At 38.1% G+C, this 17692-nt stretch overlaps 1 long non-coding RNA gene across 1 annotated transcript; it reads right to left on the bottom strand.

Annotated features, from left to right (window-relative positions):
- Positions 1-202: 202 nt before the first annotated feature.
- On the bottom strand, positions 203-15064 carry LOC139167302 (uncharacterized). Its single transcript, XR_011559098.1, has 3 exons — positions 15016-15064; positions 8588-8729; positions 203-298 (listed from the first exon to the last, which is right to left on the bottom strand). It is a non-coding gene; the product is annotated as an uncharacterized lncRNA (long non-coding RNA).
- Positions 15065-17692: the final 2628 nt, after the last annotated feature.

Genomic DNA, 17692 nt, shown 5'->3' with positions numbered 1-17692 from the left:
AGCATTAGTGTTCCATCAAGAACTAACAGAAGGCAGGATTTCAAGGAGGCAAAGGAACTAGAGATCAAATTGCCAACATTGATCATGGAGAAAGCTTTTTTCTTTTTTTTGCAATTTTAAAAAAAACGTTTTCTCCACAATAACAAACATGTTTATAACATCATATATCTTCAATACAACTAAAACATTGGCCTATATTCAAAGACATTTCATACACAAACTCACAAACCCATATCTCATTCTTTGATGTATATTGCTTAAGTAATGCTGCCTCCTTTCCTATTTTGGTCATCTGGATCTGCAAAAAAAAAAAAAAAGATCATGGAGAAAGCTAGGGAGTTCCTGAAAAACATCTGCAGTACTTCCACTTCATTTACTATGCTAAAGCCTTCGATTGTGTGGATCACAATAAATTATGGCAAGTTCTTAAAGAGACGGGAGTACCGGATCATCTTATTTGTCTCTTGAGCAACCTATATGTGCATCAAGAAGCAACAGTGAGAATTGGATACGGAATCACTGATTGGTTCAAACTTGGGAAAGGAGTTTGGCAAAGATGTATACTGTTGTCCTCCTATTTAACTTATATGCAGAGCACATAAGAGAAAGGAGAGGCTAGATGAATCACAAATTAGAGTTAAGATTGCTGGGAGAAATATCAACGACCTCACATATGCAGATGATACCATTCCAATGGCAGAAAGATAAGAGGAACCAAAGAGATTCTTGATGCAGGTGAAGAAGAAGAGTGCAAAAGTTGGCCTGAAATTCAACATTATACTAAGATCATGGCATCTGGCCCTCTCAATTCCTGGTAAATAGATGGAGAAGAAATTGAGGTAATGACAGATTTTATTTTCCTGGATTCCTTGATTTAAGCATGGGCTTAAATAGACTCCAAGGGATGGTAGTGAACAGGAAGTCCTGGAGGAACGTTGTCCATGGGTCGCAATGGGTCAGCCATTAGTGTTCCAAGGGTCTCATCCTTAATCTGTAAGAAATGCTGAAAGATTATTGAAAAGCCTGAACATCACATTAACAAGGTATAATCAATGTGTAAGTCATGTACTGTAAATTTATATACTCTATATATTCATAGAAATTTTACATTGAGGCTGTTTGCTTCAAGGGTTAATGTCTGATGAGTCACTGTAGTCAATAGAACAATTGCTTGGGTCTTTTCCAGTTGTTCTGTTCTTTGGGTGAATTTTCCAGCACATTTCTTGGCATCATTAACAGGAAAGGAAGCATTGGTATTAGGGAGGTGCAGAGCGGGAGTGAACCTCTTGTCCTTAGAAGAGGAGCCTTGTACTTTCCTTAACTGAGCAAGATTGTCTTATCCTAATCCAATTGAGGATGATCTTTGTTTCTTGTTGGATCGCACCTGACTGCTGTTTGGCTCTATACTCTAATTTAGATGAGTACAGTGTTTTGGCTTTGCGCTCTCACATCAGGGCTGTTTGTCTCAAAGTATAGAGTATAGTGACTCACTGCATTCAATAAATGACCCTTTGGATCCTCTGCCTTTGTTCAGATTAATTGTTTGAGCATGCCTTTCCATCCATTCTCAACCACACAAATATCTCACTTCAGTTTAAACCAGAAAACATGCTGGTGGAAGCAGGTTTATATTTAATTGCCCTTCCTTTCCATTATAGCCATTGGTAGGTACATTAATAGAGTTGATTCAAAGGCTGGGATCTCCCAAGGGGGTGTCAGGTGACAGTAAGTTATAAAAAAGAGAGAAAGACAGGGAGAGATTAAATAAATTTTTAACAGTTCAAAGAGGTTGCAATTTCAGATGTTTAAGAATGTTGGAATAAAGAAAAATGGACAACTACTTCCCACTTTCCATTATTTTGTTTATTTTGATTTAGGAATAAAAAGAGGAAAAACGTTCAGATCTATATTCCAGATTTTTCAACATACGTAAGGCAATAAAGTCCTGACGGCATTCTGTCTAATTTTGGAGAGGAATATAAGAGGGGGGATGGCTTCTAATGGCGTGTTTATTCAAACGGAGGAAAGTGCTTAAGAAGATTTAGATTTAATGGGTTTCATTTCTTTTCAGCTCTGTTAAATATCAAAAGGCTTCACTCTTAACATCTTAAATGGGCAAGCTGCTATCATGCAGCAATGGGTCACCACAAGGTCAGCTGTATCACAGCCTAAAAAGTGGAAGCAAATGTTAGCCAGAAGCTATTAATTTCACATCACATCACAAATTATTCCTTGGTGTTTTGATACTGAGATCCAAGATATATAGAACAATAATGTTTAAAAAAAAGCTTTTCCCTTTTTTTAAGGCAATGTATCCTAACTTCTCCAATTTTCATTTAAAGAACAGTTAAATTTATTTGATCCACAGATTTTGCAAATGTAAGTTTTGTGTCATCAATGGTCTTCTTCAACATTTGTTTATTCTCAAGTCCCCACCCACCCACTCACCCATCAGAAGTCTATTTTTCAATTAAAATCACAATCTGTCCACAAGATGTCAGTAACAGCCTGTGTAGACAATAATAGATTTTACACTAAGCAGCATTTATACAATTCTGTTGCTCTTCTGATAAAATTTAAGGTGATCTGGTAAAATTTTTATTGGCTAAGAAGACTGGACTATTAGACTTTTCAGCTTCTTTAAGACAAGTGTATCAGACTTCTTTGCTATGAAGAAATGAAGGAGGTGACTGTTAAGTAGTCAATCCTGAGATTTCAGAGGGTGGAATTTAAAAGCAATGTATAAATAAATATTGATATGTACATTGTTCCACATTAAAATATTATCAATCTGATGTAGGAAGTTGAATAAACTTGTCTGACCAAGGACGGACCTAGATAGCTTATATGAGGTTTGTTTGACATTATAAATTATAAATCAGAAGCTTCTGTGAGAATTTGGCTATAAAGCAGTAAGTGAATCTAGCTGAATGATGTTCTTTGCTTTAACTTGTGCTTCTCATTTGTTTACATCATTATATATTGATTTGGTGACCTGAGTCGCTAGAACCAGCAGTGACCCAGCCCTGCCATGCCCCTGAGCTGGTTCTCCCTGTGGTGCCATGGGCACCACCATCTTGTTTTTAGCTTCTGCGCATGCACATAAGTTTTAAAAGTACTTCGCATGCACATTCATGTGAAGGGCAATGCATGCACCATCCACCACAGCGCATCCCTGAACAAACCGGCAGCAGAGAAAACCAGAATCCATCCCTGAACCACTGCAGTTCATTTATTTTGATTTGATTATTTGCAAATCTTGCATAGATTCTGTTGTGGTTAGCTCTTGGCCAGTTCCTGCAACAGGTAATTTTGATGTTGGTTTAGGTTCCCAGAGACTTGTCTTACTGCCATCAGCTTCGAACAGTGAGGATTCATTGCCAAGGTCAATGGGGGAGAAGAAGAATCAGATACAGAGATGGATGCAGCCAGCCCATTAGTAAATGACCCCATTAGTGGGTCATCGGACTTGGACTCGGATCGGTGGATAGATGCCAGAATGCACAGACTCATGGCTAGAAGGGAGCAACTGCGCAGGTGTCGTCGGAGATAAGGGAGAACACCTGTGGCTGAGGCAATTAGGCTAATGGGGTTGCTGATAAATTACCAGCATTGCAGAGAGCGCGTGTGGGAGTTTATCCATTTGGAGAAGGATACGTCGTGCTTGCTTTGTTCCTGGACTTTCACAGACTTTTTGGAATATTTCACAGCTAAGTAAATCTTGTGGACTCGCTTGAAGAGGTTTGGCTGTGACGCCCTCACAGCTCCTGTTATCTGCTCTGTTTGTTTTTGTCTCTCACAGCTTTAAAGGACTGTTATCTGTGTGAGAGCTAATTTGCTCAGTTTAAAGTGCATGTGCACAGCTTTATTTTGGGATAAACTGCTTTTCTGTTTACTTTACAACACCATGTGTGTTTGAATTTACATTTCTGACTTAATTGGGGTTCGTAACGTGAAGCCCAGCATAACGGATTCCCTTTAATTTCATTATGAAAAAATAAATGTAGTGTAATATCAACCAATCAGCTATTTCACTAACATATTTTAACACTTGAAAACTTTCTAGAAAATAAAATGATTTAAAAGAAATGTAACTAGATCCATATGCAGACTAGATGCAATGAAATTAGAAATAGACATAAAGAACAAATGGAATCTTAGAGAAATGAGCTAATATAGTAGGCTATTAATTACAAACAATTTCCAAGAAATAATTTCTTTCTATATATAGAAAACCCTTTATGTATAGTACAGTTTTCCTAGTTTGATCTGTTTAGGACAGGTATCCTTCAGGCTACCTTACATATCTAATAAGAACTGTTTAGTTTTTATAAACTCTTAGCTAACTCCTTTGCAACTTCTGATTTTGAGCTCTGTTTGTAAGAAAATGGGAGCAAGTAAAAAAGTTTAAAATGATAAATCTTTAGAAACATGAATTCTTGTAGGAGATATTTACATGAACTGCATTTGATCACAATCATTACAGAATAAAATATTGATAGTGACAAGTGTTAGCCTCCAGACAAGATAACTGGTATCTCCTAGTGAAACAGTGCCAACTCCAACAAAGATTTATGGCTGGGATTTAAGTTTTCACTTATGATATATGCAGTAGATCAGAAAGTCTAGTATGATATGGTTTATGGCAAACATGTTGTTCTTTTATGCCATAACCATTTCTTCACCTTGTGGAAATACAGTAGATATATGCACTTTTTCTCCACAAAGTACCAAGGAAAACCAATCCAGGATTTTGGGTTCAAATAGCTTTGATTTGCAAAAGACAATGCTCCACAGGTACTAATTTGTAAAAAAAATTTTTTTTTTACAAAAAAACAAATATAGTGGTACCTCTACTTAATAATGCCTCTACTTAAGAAATTTTCTAGATAAGAACTGGGTGTTCAAGATTTTTTTGCTTCTTCTTAAGAACCATTTTCTACTTAAGAATCCAAGCTTGGAAAAATTTCCCAGGAAATTTGAGAGTGGCATGAAGGCCCGCCCAGTTTCCTGGCATTCCCTCTTTAATCCCGACCATCTCGGGCTTTCCTGGGCTGCCAGAGGAGCCTTTCGGTGCCGCTTAAGGAGGCTTTGGAAATCCAGAGCGAACAAAATATTTTCCTTTCACTGGGCTCTTGGAGAGGAAATAAACCTCTGCCAGCCCCCAGAGAAAAGAAATGCTCCCTTCGCTCTGGGCAGGAACTGTCCTCCTCCTCTTCTTCCGCCTCCTCTTCCCACCCAAATTCCAAGCTTTTATTTCTTTTATAATGGGTTTGCACGCATTATTTGCTTTTACATTGATTCCTGTGGGAAAAATTGCTTCTACTTACAAACTTTTCTACTTAAGAACCTGTTCACGGAACGAATTAAGTTCTTAAGTAGAGGTACCACTGTACAGTGGTACCTCAAGATACAAACCCCTCGTCTTACGAACAACTCGAGATACGAACCTGGGGTTCAGAAAAAATTTGCCTCTTCTTACGAACTTTTACGAACGCCAAACCTGAACTTCTGGGTTCAGCATTCGGGAGGCTGCTGGGAAGCCCCCCGGCTGTTTTAAAAGGTGACAGCTGGGTGGCGGAGCTTCCCAGCAGCCTCCGAACGCGAACCCGGAAGTTCAGGTTTGGCGTTCGGCTTCGGGAGGCTGCTGGGAAGCCGCCCGGCTGTTTTAAAAGGTGACAGCCAGGCTGGGGGGCTTCCCAGCAGCCTCCCAAACCCCGAAGTTTTGCCGAACTTCCGGGTTCGGGGTTTGGGAGGCTGCTGGGAAGCGCCCCAGCCTGGCTGTGATCTTTTAAAACAGCCGGGGGCTTCCCAGCAGCCTCCCGAACCCAGAACCCGGAAGTTCGGGTTTGGCGTTCCGCGTTCGGGAGGTCGCTGAGAAGCCCCCAGGCTGTTTTAAAAGGTGACAGCCGGGCGGCAGCGTTTTTTTGTGGGGTTTTTTTTTTGGTTGCACGGATTAATTGACTTTACATTGTTTCCTATGGGAAACAATGTTTCGTCTTACGAACCTTTCATCTTACGAACCTCCCCCTGGAACCAATTAGGTTCGTAAGACGAGGTATGACTGTATTTTGGTATCAATCAATTTGGTATCAGTGATCAAATTTTAGATGCAAATGTCACAGTAAAACATCTTTTCATATCATAAATTTGTAACAGTTGAGATCAATTAAATAAATACTTTCTTTTAACTAAGGAGCTTTCTATTATTATTTTTATTGGGTATTTGTGATGGATTTAAAGCTTGATTCAAGATAAGACTTCTGGTAAAAATACCTATTATATTAAATTGTAATATGTAATATTGTACTTTATTACATCCCATTTCAGAGCACAGAGAGGACCATAGATCTTTTTGAAGAGGCCCTGTGTTAAAATATTGCATTAATTTTATTGCTAGCCTGAAGCATCCAGAAAGTCATTTTAGATACCTGATGGGAAAAAGTATTTTTTCCTCTTATTTCCACAAAAAAAAGTGCCAAATGGACAGTCTAGACATGGTATTCCCACGAAATGATTTTATAACTGATTCATTCTAAAGAACACCCACAGTATTGAATATTGGTTGGTTGCTTCGTAGGGTCATCGGTTCCTTGGAAGATTACTGTTCTATTAAAATATTCATGCAATAAATAATGTAATAAATAATTAAAATAATGTTTTAAAGGATTAAATCACTAATTGTTGGTTATAACAGATCAATTTCCCACCAACAGAAGGGTGAGAGGAGAAAGGGCAATAGATTGAAACTATCCTGCATTGTTTGAAGATAGGAATATTGGTTGTATTAATTGCTCAATTATGTCAAACTGTGGGGGTAACACACTTTCCTCCCGACTAAAAGATGGGAAAGAACCCCAATATTAAATTCTGGCATATGTTTGAAAGAGCAACATGCAGGCCATTTGAAGAAGAGGCGAATAGAATGGAATGGAATGGAATAGAACGGAACAGAACAGAACAGAACAGAATAGAATAGGAATTATTTATTGTCTAAGTATGATTGGACACACAAGGAATTTGTCTTCGGTGCATATGATCCAAGTGTTCATAAAAGAAAAGATACATTTGTCAATAATCATGAGGTACAACACTTATAGGTTCAAATAAGCAATCAGGGAACAATCAATATTAATATAAATGGTAAGGATACAAACAACAGGTTACAGTCATACAGTCATAAGTGGGAGGAGATGGGAGATAGGAATGATGAGAAAAACTAACACTAATAGTAGTGCAGCCTTAGTGAATGACAGTGGTGAGGGAATTATTTGTTTAGCAGAGTGACGGCGTTTGGGAAAAAACTGTTCTTGGGTTTAGTTGTCTTGGTATGCAGTGCTCTGTAGAGTTGTTTTGAGGGTAGGACTTAAAACAATTTATGTCCAGGATGTGAGGGGTCTGTAAATATTTTCACAGCCCTCTTTTTGATTTGTGCAGTATACAGGTCCTCAATGGAAGGCAGGTTGGCAGTAATTGTTTTTTCTGCAGTCTGATTATCCTTAGAAGATGGTGTGTGACTTGTTGGTTGCAGAGAGAAGAGAAGAGAGGCGAGGCAAGGCAAGCTGTGGTGATGCAATGGTTAGAATACAGTACTGCAGACTCACTCCAGGAGTTCAATTCTGAATGGCTCATGGTTGACACAGCCTTCCATCCTTCTGAAGTCAGTAAAATGAAGAGCCACAGGATATGATAAACTTTATTGTCACTTTTTTCCCATGAATATCAGCATACATTAAAAAATGAAATTCTGATACCCACTAGTATGTATATGTATATGTAAAAAAGAAAAAAAACCTTAGTCAATAGTTTACCACAAATGTAAAACTAATCTCCAAATCCCTCTGTTAATCATCTTTCAATGCATTTAACACATAGAAAGTTTTCTCAATATAGGCAGTAAACTTTTCCTAAAATAGCAGATTCCATACTACTGCTCTTTCCCCCTATAGTCTTGTACTTTGAGAAGGGCTACAGTTGTTCCATTCAGCAATTTTATAGGATTATATAATCCTGAAGATGCTTTTTGTTTAAAGTTTATTTAAGGACCTCTTGTTGTAACAGTGTTTTTAATTTTTTTTACAAAATAGAGCATAATTTAAATTATATTTTCAAGGGCAGACTTTAATCCAAAATAAAACTGCTTATTTCTCTTCAAAGAAAGAGGAGCAATTTGATATGTTCTCCTGAAACAACAACATCTATGAAATATTACTGCTTCTGAGAAACTGAATTGGAAAACATTGTCACATCAGGATTATAACAGGGAACCAACTGATATATGCCAGGCCTGAAAAGAATATACAAAGGCTCCCATTAATGATGTCCTGTTGAAAAGTGTCTCATTTTGCAGAGTAAGTCAAGTTGGAAGACCATGAAACAAGAAAGAGAAAAATTGCCAAGAATATCATGACACATTTGAAACCTACATTTTAAGTAGTTCTCATTATTGACCAAACTGTTCTGGTAATGGGTACAAGATAATAATCTACATATTTTAATCTTTATTTCGCAGTAAATCCCAGGAATGTTAGAGGGCTTATTATATTATTGTAGAGCTAATTATTTTATAATACAATTTTTATTTTACCATATGTTGGTAAGACTGTGTGGTGCCAGATTTGTATGCTAGTCATCATTAAAATATAAATGTACTTAAAAAGGCATCATTCCTGAATGCAGCTAAGTTGAGCTTCATGAGTTGAGTCTTCGGAGAGGGGCGGCATACAAATCTAAATAATAATAATAATAATAATAATAATAATAATAATAATAATAATAATAAATAAAAACACAACTTTCAAACAATAGACAGCTACACTATCAGAACTAACTTCAATTTGTTCACTTTACATAATCTGTGCTTATGGAGTGTTTTTTCTTGGGATGGGACAACTTTCTGCTGCCAACCTGCCACAGGGTGAGAATTAAACATAATTTAACAATTCAATTTAATTATTTAAATATTAAAAACGTTATTCCAATTTTTGTCATTCACATTTCATTTTGTCACTTCTTTGACATTCTTTCTTTAATGATTGTATTCCATCAATATTAATATTATCTTGTCCCACAGCAAGTTGTTCCACAGCAAAATTCTACATGAAACCGCTGGGTGAGATCAACCAAGGGCATGGGGTGAGGTATCATCAATACGCCGATGATACCCAGCTATACATCTCCACCTCATGTCCAGTCAACGAAGCAGTGGAAGTGATGTGCCGGTGCTGGGGCCTGGATGGGTGTCAACAAACTCAAACTCAACCCAGACAAGACGAAGTGGCTGTGGGTCTTGCCTCCCAAGAAGGACAATTCCATCTGTCCATCCATTACCCTGGGGGGAGACCTATTGACCCTCTCAGAGAGGGTCCTCAACTTGGGCGTCCTCCTCAATCCACAGCTGACATTGGAACATCATCTTTCGGCTGTGGCGAGGATGGCATTTGCCCAGGTTCGCCTGGTGCACCAGTTGCGGCCCTATTTGGACAGGGAGTCATTGCTCACAGTCACTCATGCCCTCATCACCTCGAGGTTCGATTACTGCAACGCCCTCTACATGGGGCTACCTTTGAAAAGTGTTTGGAAACTTCAGATCGTGCAGAATGCGGAGGTGAGAGCCATCGTGGGGCTTTCTAGATTTGCCCACGTTTCTGCAACACTCCGCGGCCTGCACTGGCTGCCGATCGGTTTCTGGTCACAATTCAAAGTGTTGGTAATGACCTTTAAAGCCCTACATGGCATTGGGCCAGAATACATCCAGAACCGCCTTTTACCTCACGAATCCCAGCGGCCGATAAGGTCCCACAGAGTTGGCCTTCTCCGGGTCCTGTCGACCAAACAATGTCATTTGGCGGGCCCCAGGGGAAGAGCCTTCTCTGTGGCGGCCCTGGGCCTCTGGAATCAACTCCCCCCAGAGATTAGAATGGCTCCCACCCTCCTTGTCTTTCGCAAATTACTCAAGACCCACCTTTGTCGCCAGGCATGGGGGAGTTAGGATATTCCTTCCCCTAGGCCATTACAAGTTATGTATGGTATGTTTGTGTGTATGTTTGGTTTTTATAATAAGGGTTTTTAGTTGTTTTATTAAATTGGATTGTTACATGTTGTTTTTTATCATTGTCGTTAGCCGCCCCGAGTCTGCGGAGAGGGGCAGCATACAAATCCAATAAATAAATAAAATAAAATAAATAAAATGGGCATAGTGAGTTGCCCCATGGTGAGTTAGCTATGACAAGTTGGCCATGGTGAATTGGCTGTGGTGAATTGGCTACAGAGAGTTGGCTGTTATAAATTGTCCTAGACATGTTTCCGCATAGATACAAAACATTGACAGAAAGGAGTGGAGAATAAAATACAGCAGACAATAGGCTGATATAAAAAAGTTTCAAATCTATGTTAATTATATATGTTTAATAAGTTAGCTTGGTGTAGTGGTTGAGGCATAAAAGACTCAGTTCTATTTTTGGTCTCGTCTGATGTTTTACTTGCCCTCAGCCCTAGAAAGATATTACATTTTGTTATATAAATTTATAGTGTGGCCTCACTCACACACAGGAATCTCCATGTGGACAACATTAAAAATCTATAACATAAAACCCCGTAATGCCCCTCCACCTTCGATGGCAGCAGCAACACAATCAAAATATCACTTGAATCACAGTATCTCCATTTGCCATCCTTAGGCCTACTGGCAAAACCATGTATTCAGGGCCTTTTGGAAAACAATTCAGTGAGGGCCGATATTAGTTCAGGGAAAATCATGAGCCATGAAGAAGGGGCCACCACCAAAAAGGCTCTTTTTTGTGGTCCCAACCGGTGTATTCCCTAATAGATGGGACTCACAGCATACTTTGGTTTTACATCCATGTGGATGTAATCGAGGCAAGATGGTCTTTTAAGCCATGGAGGGCTTTATACTGTAGGTTTAAAAAATGTAATAATAATAAAATAAAAGAATAAAAGAATAGAAATAAAATATATATTATAGCTATCTTAATTTAGTAACTTTTTTTTTCTTTTAAGATTCATGGTTTTTGAATATGTGACGAGTTTGGGAAGACTCATGTTTGGTACAAACACTCACACCCACACATGAAGAGTTTAAACTAGTTACTTTAATTGCTCTATTGCCTATTTCACAGAATCTTCCTAGACTGGCAGTTTGTCCCTGGGAATGACTAGATAAGGTTCCACAGCATTCAAGGGCAGTCAAAACTTGCTCTCTTATGTCTACATAATGATATCGGACTAATTACTTGCATGATCCCTGCTTCCAAATGTAACTTTATACTCTCTAGATAATTTTTCTGGTATTGTATTAAACTATATGTTTTCTATAAACATTTTCTTTAAGATTATATCATATAATCTAATTTAATTTAAATGCTTTCAGTAACATTTTCCCATTGCTTCATCTGCACATTATAACCCAAATTCCCACCTCATTTTATTATACCTTTTTTCATTTGTTCTTTTCCTGTTTCAAATTCCAATTCATTCTTATGCCTTTTAGCAATCACATGTTCCCCATTTGAATAGAATAGAATTCTTTATTGGCCAAGTGTGATTGGACACCTAAGGAATTTGTCTTTGGTGCATATGCATATACATTTGTCAAGAATCATGAGGTATAACACTTAATGATTGTCATAGGGCTCAAATAAGCACTGAGAAAACAATCAATATTAATAAAAATCTTAAGGATACAAGCAACAAGTTACAGTCATACAGTCATAAGTGGGAGGAAATGGGTGATAGGAATGATGAGAAAAAAACTAGTAGTAATAGTAGTAGACTTAGTAAATAGTTTGACAGTGTTAAGGGAATTATTTGTTTAGCAGAGTGATGGCTTTTGGGGAAAAATGTTCTTGTGTCTAGTTGTCTTGGTGTGCAGTGCTCTGTACTGACATTTTGAGAGTAGGAGTTGAAACAGTTTATGTCCAGGATGCGAGGGGTCAGTAAATATTTTCACAGCTCTCTTTTTGACTCGTGCAGTATACTCAATTTGTACCCAATTCTGTGTCAAAGTCAGTCTTACAATATTCAGTACCATAAGTTTTTTGTCTACTTTCAATCTTTCTTTTAATTGTAAATAAGAAAACATTGACAATTATATCCTTCTGCTATCAGTTCTTCTCTATTAACACAATTCCTGTGGCATGTTAACCATTTGTACTTGCCTATTTTTTTATGCGTATAACACGTGTTAGCCAGGGACCACCAAGGTGGCTGGCTGCCTATGTGAAAGGAATTTCTTTTGGTGGTGGGACACCCAAATACCAGTAGGCAATTGGGGGAGGCTCCTGCCTCTATGCTTGCCTATTATTTCACCTTTATAAAATATTAAGAGTTACAAAGGTGTCTTCAGGTACAACCTAGATGTGTATTTATTCCCTCTTGTCAATATGGAATATATATCAGAGTGATTTTTAAACTCCACGTTAATTTAATGTTCTCTTTCCACAAATATCCGTGCCACCAAATGCTCAGGTCAAGTTCTTCTAACTCTAAAAATTGTTCATGTTTCAGCAACACCCACTGTAGGTTGAGCCTGACGATGGACGACAAATGCTGGGGTGGGCTGCTGCCCTGACCGGGGAGGGAGGTGAATTATTGTTATTATTATTATTATTATTATTATTATTATTATTATTATTATTATTTATTATTTATTGGATTTGTATGCCGCCCCTCTCCATAGACTCCGGGCGGCTAACAACAGAAATAAAAAACAGCATGTAACAATCCAATATCAAAACAACTAAAAACCCTTATTATATAACCAAACATACATACAAACATACCATGCATAAATTGTAAAGGCCTAGGGGGAAAGAGTATCTCAGTTCCCCCATGCCTGATGGCAGAGGTGGGTTTTAAGAAGCTTCCAAAAGGCGAGGAGGGTGGAGGCGATTCTAATCTCTAGGGGGAGTTGGTTCCAGAGGGCCAGGGCCGCCACAGAGAAGGCTCTTCCCCTGGGTCCTGCCAAATGACATTGTTTAGTTGACGGGACCCGGAGAAGGCCTACTCTGTGGGACCTAACTGGTCGCTGGGATTCGTGCAGCAGAAGACGGTCCCGGAGATAATCTGGTCCGGTGCCATGAAGGGCTTTATAAGTCATAACCAACACTTTGAATTGTGACCGGAAACTGATCGGCAACAAATGCAGACTGTGGAATGTTGGTGTAACATGGGCATATTTGGGGAAGCCCATGATTGCTCTCGCAGCTGCATTCTGCACGATCTGAAGTTTCCGAACGCTTTTCAAAGAAATGCAGTGGAGTAGCGAAAATGGAGCTCCACCCCAGAGCACCCAATTTGCCCTCAAAGATGTTGAAAGAAAATGCAGGGTATCCTGCATAAGCCATGCCCACAGTGTGGTAGTAAAAATTTTGGTAGCCCTTCACTGGTCAAATGCATTATCAGTCTTGAATCCCTATATCCCTGAAAAAAATAAATCTGTAAATCTGTTGAATCTTATTGAGTATTAATTTGCCTGGACCATTAATAGCTCAATTCTTGTGCATAGGTTGCACAGAATATACTTGCAGTGTTTTTGAACTCTACCCGGGTGCCTGGCTTCTTATCCCTGACACCCACTGTCTCAATGAAACCAAACAGCAAGCTGAAAAATACATTTCCAAATGAGGTTAATCCAATCATCTTCTTTCTATCTTACAACATTTTATTTTTAAACTGGTGGTTATTTTACCATGCAGACTCAGATTAATCCTTTTGGCACGATTCAAATGGTGCATGGGTATTAATCAAAACTTAAATCTTAGAGCGTATTTAAAAATGTGTTTGTGTGTTTCTCTCCCTCTTTGTCATCTATTTTTAACTTCAGTCATACTATCCTAATTAGAAGTTTCCAATAATCAGTTCAGTTTGAATGTAGATCAAACTGGAAGCTTGCAAAGAGTGTATTATTATTATTAGGCTTGTGTAATAGCTTGGATCAGTTAAAATTGAATATAAATTATTTGAAGACATTTGAATTTCATTAAAGTTTGTGAGATTAAAAAACAGATTATTAATTCAAAATAGTTCGGGAATCAATTAAAAATATTCATCCATAGACTATAATGGAAAAACCGCAGATGCCTGTAGCTGCTTTGTCTTTCAGCAAATTGGAATGAAAATACTATGGATGGTAGAAACATAGAAACATAGAAGTCTGACGGCAGAAAAAGACCTTATGGTCCATCTAGTCTGCCCTTATACTATTTTCTGTATTTTATCTTAGGATGGATATATGTTTATCCCCGGCATGTTTAAATTCAGTTACTGTGGATTTATCTACCACGTCTGCTGGAAGTTTGTTCCAAGGATCTACTACTCTTTGAGTAAAATAATATTTTCTCATGTTGCTTTTGATCTTTCCCCCAACTAACTTCAGATTGTGTCCCCTTGTTCTTGTGTTCACTTTCCTATTAAAAACGCTTCCCTCCTGGACCTTATTTAACGCTTTAACATATTTAAATGTTTCGATCATGTCCCCCCTTTTCCTTCTGTCCTCCAGACTATACAGATTGAGTTCATTAAGTCTTTCCTGATACATTTTATGCTTAAGACATTCTACCATTCTTGTCGCCCATCTTTGGACCCGTTCAATTTTGTCAATATCTTTTTGTGGGTGAGGTCTCCAGAACTGAACACAGTATTCCAAATGTGGTCTCACCAGCGCTCTATACAGTGGGATTACAATCTCCCTCTTCCTGCTTGTTATACCTCTAGCTATGCAGCCGAGCATCCTACTTGCTTTCCCTACCACCTGACTGCATTGTTCACCCATTTTGAGACTGGTAGAGTTTTTAAAGAGCATTATCCAACTTGCTCGTATACTTCATCACAATACATTCTGAAATATTTTTACTGAACTCTTTTGGTATAAAAAAGAAATGGATATGTAAAGATATTAAAATAACAAACAATATGGCTCATGCTGAATCAATTCAGTAAATATTGTGTTTTAGCTAAAAAAACCCCAAATTTGTAAGAAAACTTTAAAAAACCCACCTATTTCTGAAATATCAAGCCTGAAGAACAGCCACTGACTTTGGCTTGTGGAACAGTATGCTTATTTTTCTATAACGCTAGCAGAGTTGACAGAGTTGCTTGGCAACTTGATGCTTTTTGCATTGGAAGGATTTCTTCATTGCTGGCTGGATTTCATTGTGTCAGGGTTGAGGTTTATTATGTAGTTAGCAGAGGCAGAAGAAGCAGAATAACGCCATGTGACGCTATGCCACAATTCTGAGAAAATTGAAATAGGTCACATGAAGGAAATTGATATGTAGAAATAGATGTTTGTAGATTTCCCACTCCTACAAAAACACACAAATGTTTGATCAGCACTTATATTAATATGATAGCCATTTATTCGCTGTTGAGATATATAAACCCACCTTCCATAGATTAAAATAAATTTAGCTCTCAAGAGTATAAAGTAACAGGAGGACCCAAGAATATTGCCATATGAGTCAACTTTGAACATGTAATTAAAGTACTGAGAACTTAGCTGAACTCCTCATTAAGCTGGGTGCTCAGAAATGTACTATGAGAAGAAGAGAGAGAAGGCAATTAAGTCTTGTGGCTCACCACACTAAAGAAATTGAGAGCTGAGAAAGGAAATGAAATCCAGAGGAACATTAAAAACTTTCTTTTCATCCCCCAAAAGGTCTGATAGGAAGAAAGTTTAATGAGGTGAGAAAACCCAACGGTTAGCTGCTCATGTCAATGAGGACCCTTTACATTATTCAACACCCCTCTACATTTTGTAAATATGGAACTGAAGTTGTAGCATTGGCTGTTATCTCCCTGGAAGCAACAAGAAAGCAAGTAATTGTGCAAAATGCTTCAAAGGCCTATGAAGCATCTTAAAGAGATCCATTCAATTTGCTGGTCTTAAAGCCAGTCCCTCCTTTGATTTGTAAATCTTCAGAATGACCTTAATTACTGTTAATTTTCTTATATGGATTTATTCCATTTTAAAATTTTATTTATTTATTTATTTATTTGTCTGTCTGTCTGTCTGTCTGTCTATCTATCTATCTATCTATCTATCTATCTATCTATCTATCTATCTATCTATCTATCTATCTATTAGATTTGTATGCCACCCCTCTCCATAGACTCGTATACTATATATATACTGCTAAAAATAAATAAATAAAGGGAACACTCAACTAACACATCCTAGATCTGAATGAATGAAATATTCTCATTGAATATTTTGTTCTGTACAAAGTTGAATATGCACAACAGCATGTGAAATTGATTGTCAATCAGTGTTGCTTTCTAAGTGGACAGTTTGATTTCACAGAAGTTTTATTCACTAGGAGTTATATTGTAAAAATAAAGTGTTTCCTTTATTTTTTTGAGTTGTGTATATCAAGAAAAAAGGGACTATTTCATAATTGTTGCCTCCCATTTTCATTTATTTATTGGCTAAATATTTGATCAAAAGATAGTATATGTTAATATTTATTACTAATGCAAATAGTTTTTACTGACTTTTAGAATAGTTAGCAGTTAATAATAACTGCTAAATGTGACATATTGAATAGTCCTAATCAGGGGTGGGCTGCTAGCTGGAACGCCTAATTGACCTCGCCTCTGTGGCTCTGGAGGCACCGTGAGTTCGAGCGGAATTATGCTTCTGTGCCCATGCAGGTAGAAAAATTGTGCACGGAGACGCAGGTGCGCCTGTGTTCTGGCAAGGATTTTTCCTTTTGCACATGTGTCTCCAAGCATGGTTTTGCTACCTGCATGGGCGCAGAAGCATAATTCCGCTTGAACTAATAGTACCTCCAGAGCCACAGAGGCAAGCCCAATTAGGTGTTCCAGCTAGCAGCCCACCCCTGGTCCTAATTCTAGTAGAACAAATGATCTAAGTGGAATCATTTTAGATTTTCCATTTTATGAAATTTCTGGCGCAGGGATGGTGAACATGACACCTGTGTCACAGGTGACATGCTATGCCATTTTTGATGACATGACATGCCTCCAGATCCTCTGGAGGCTGGTTGAGATCAAGACTTTGCTCTCATGAAGCCTCTGAGGAAGCCAAGAATTGTTAAACATTCTCATGTGATTTTCTGAGGTTTCAGAGGCCCTGTGAGAGCAAAGTCCTCTCACGCAACTTTCAGAGGGTCCAGAGTGGATAGTGTAGAAGAGAGAAGAGTCCGGAGAAGAGATTCAGAGAAGCTCCTTTTGCCTGGAAGAAGGTGTGTGAAATGTCAGCAGAGTCAAAGTAGGCATTTTTTGAATTTCTGACACACTTAGCCCAAAAGACTGGAGCCCATCATTGCTCCAGTCAGTAGATAAATCGAGCACGAATGAGATCTGAATATATTTAAGCAGCTTTATTTTGTATGTGTGAGTGATTGGTTTTTTTTTCTAAAGACAAATGATGAAATTAAAATTGAATTGAAACATAGAAACATAGAAGTCTGACAGCAGAAAAAGACCTCCTGGTCCATCTAGTCTGCCCTTATACTATTTTCTGTATTTTATCTTAGGATGGATATATGTTTATCCCAGGCATGTTTAAATTCAGTTACTGTGGATTTATCTACAACGTCTGCTGGAAGTTTGTTCCAAGGATCTACTACTCTTTCAGTAAAATAATATTTTCTCATGTTGCTTTTGATCTTTCCCCCAACTAACTTCAGATTGTGTCCCCTTGTTCTTG

This window comes from Erythrolamprus reginae, chromosome 4 (assembly GCF_031021105.1).
Source record: "Erythrolamprus reginae isolate rEryReg1 chromosome 4, rEryReg1.hap1, whole genome shotgun sequence".
In the NCBI taxonomy this organism is placed as follows: Eukaryota; Metazoa; Chordata; class Lepidosauria; order Squamata; family Dipsadidae; genus Erythrolamprus; species Erythrolamprus reginae.
This window is presented reverse-complemented; position numbering and strand designations above follow the sequence as displayed.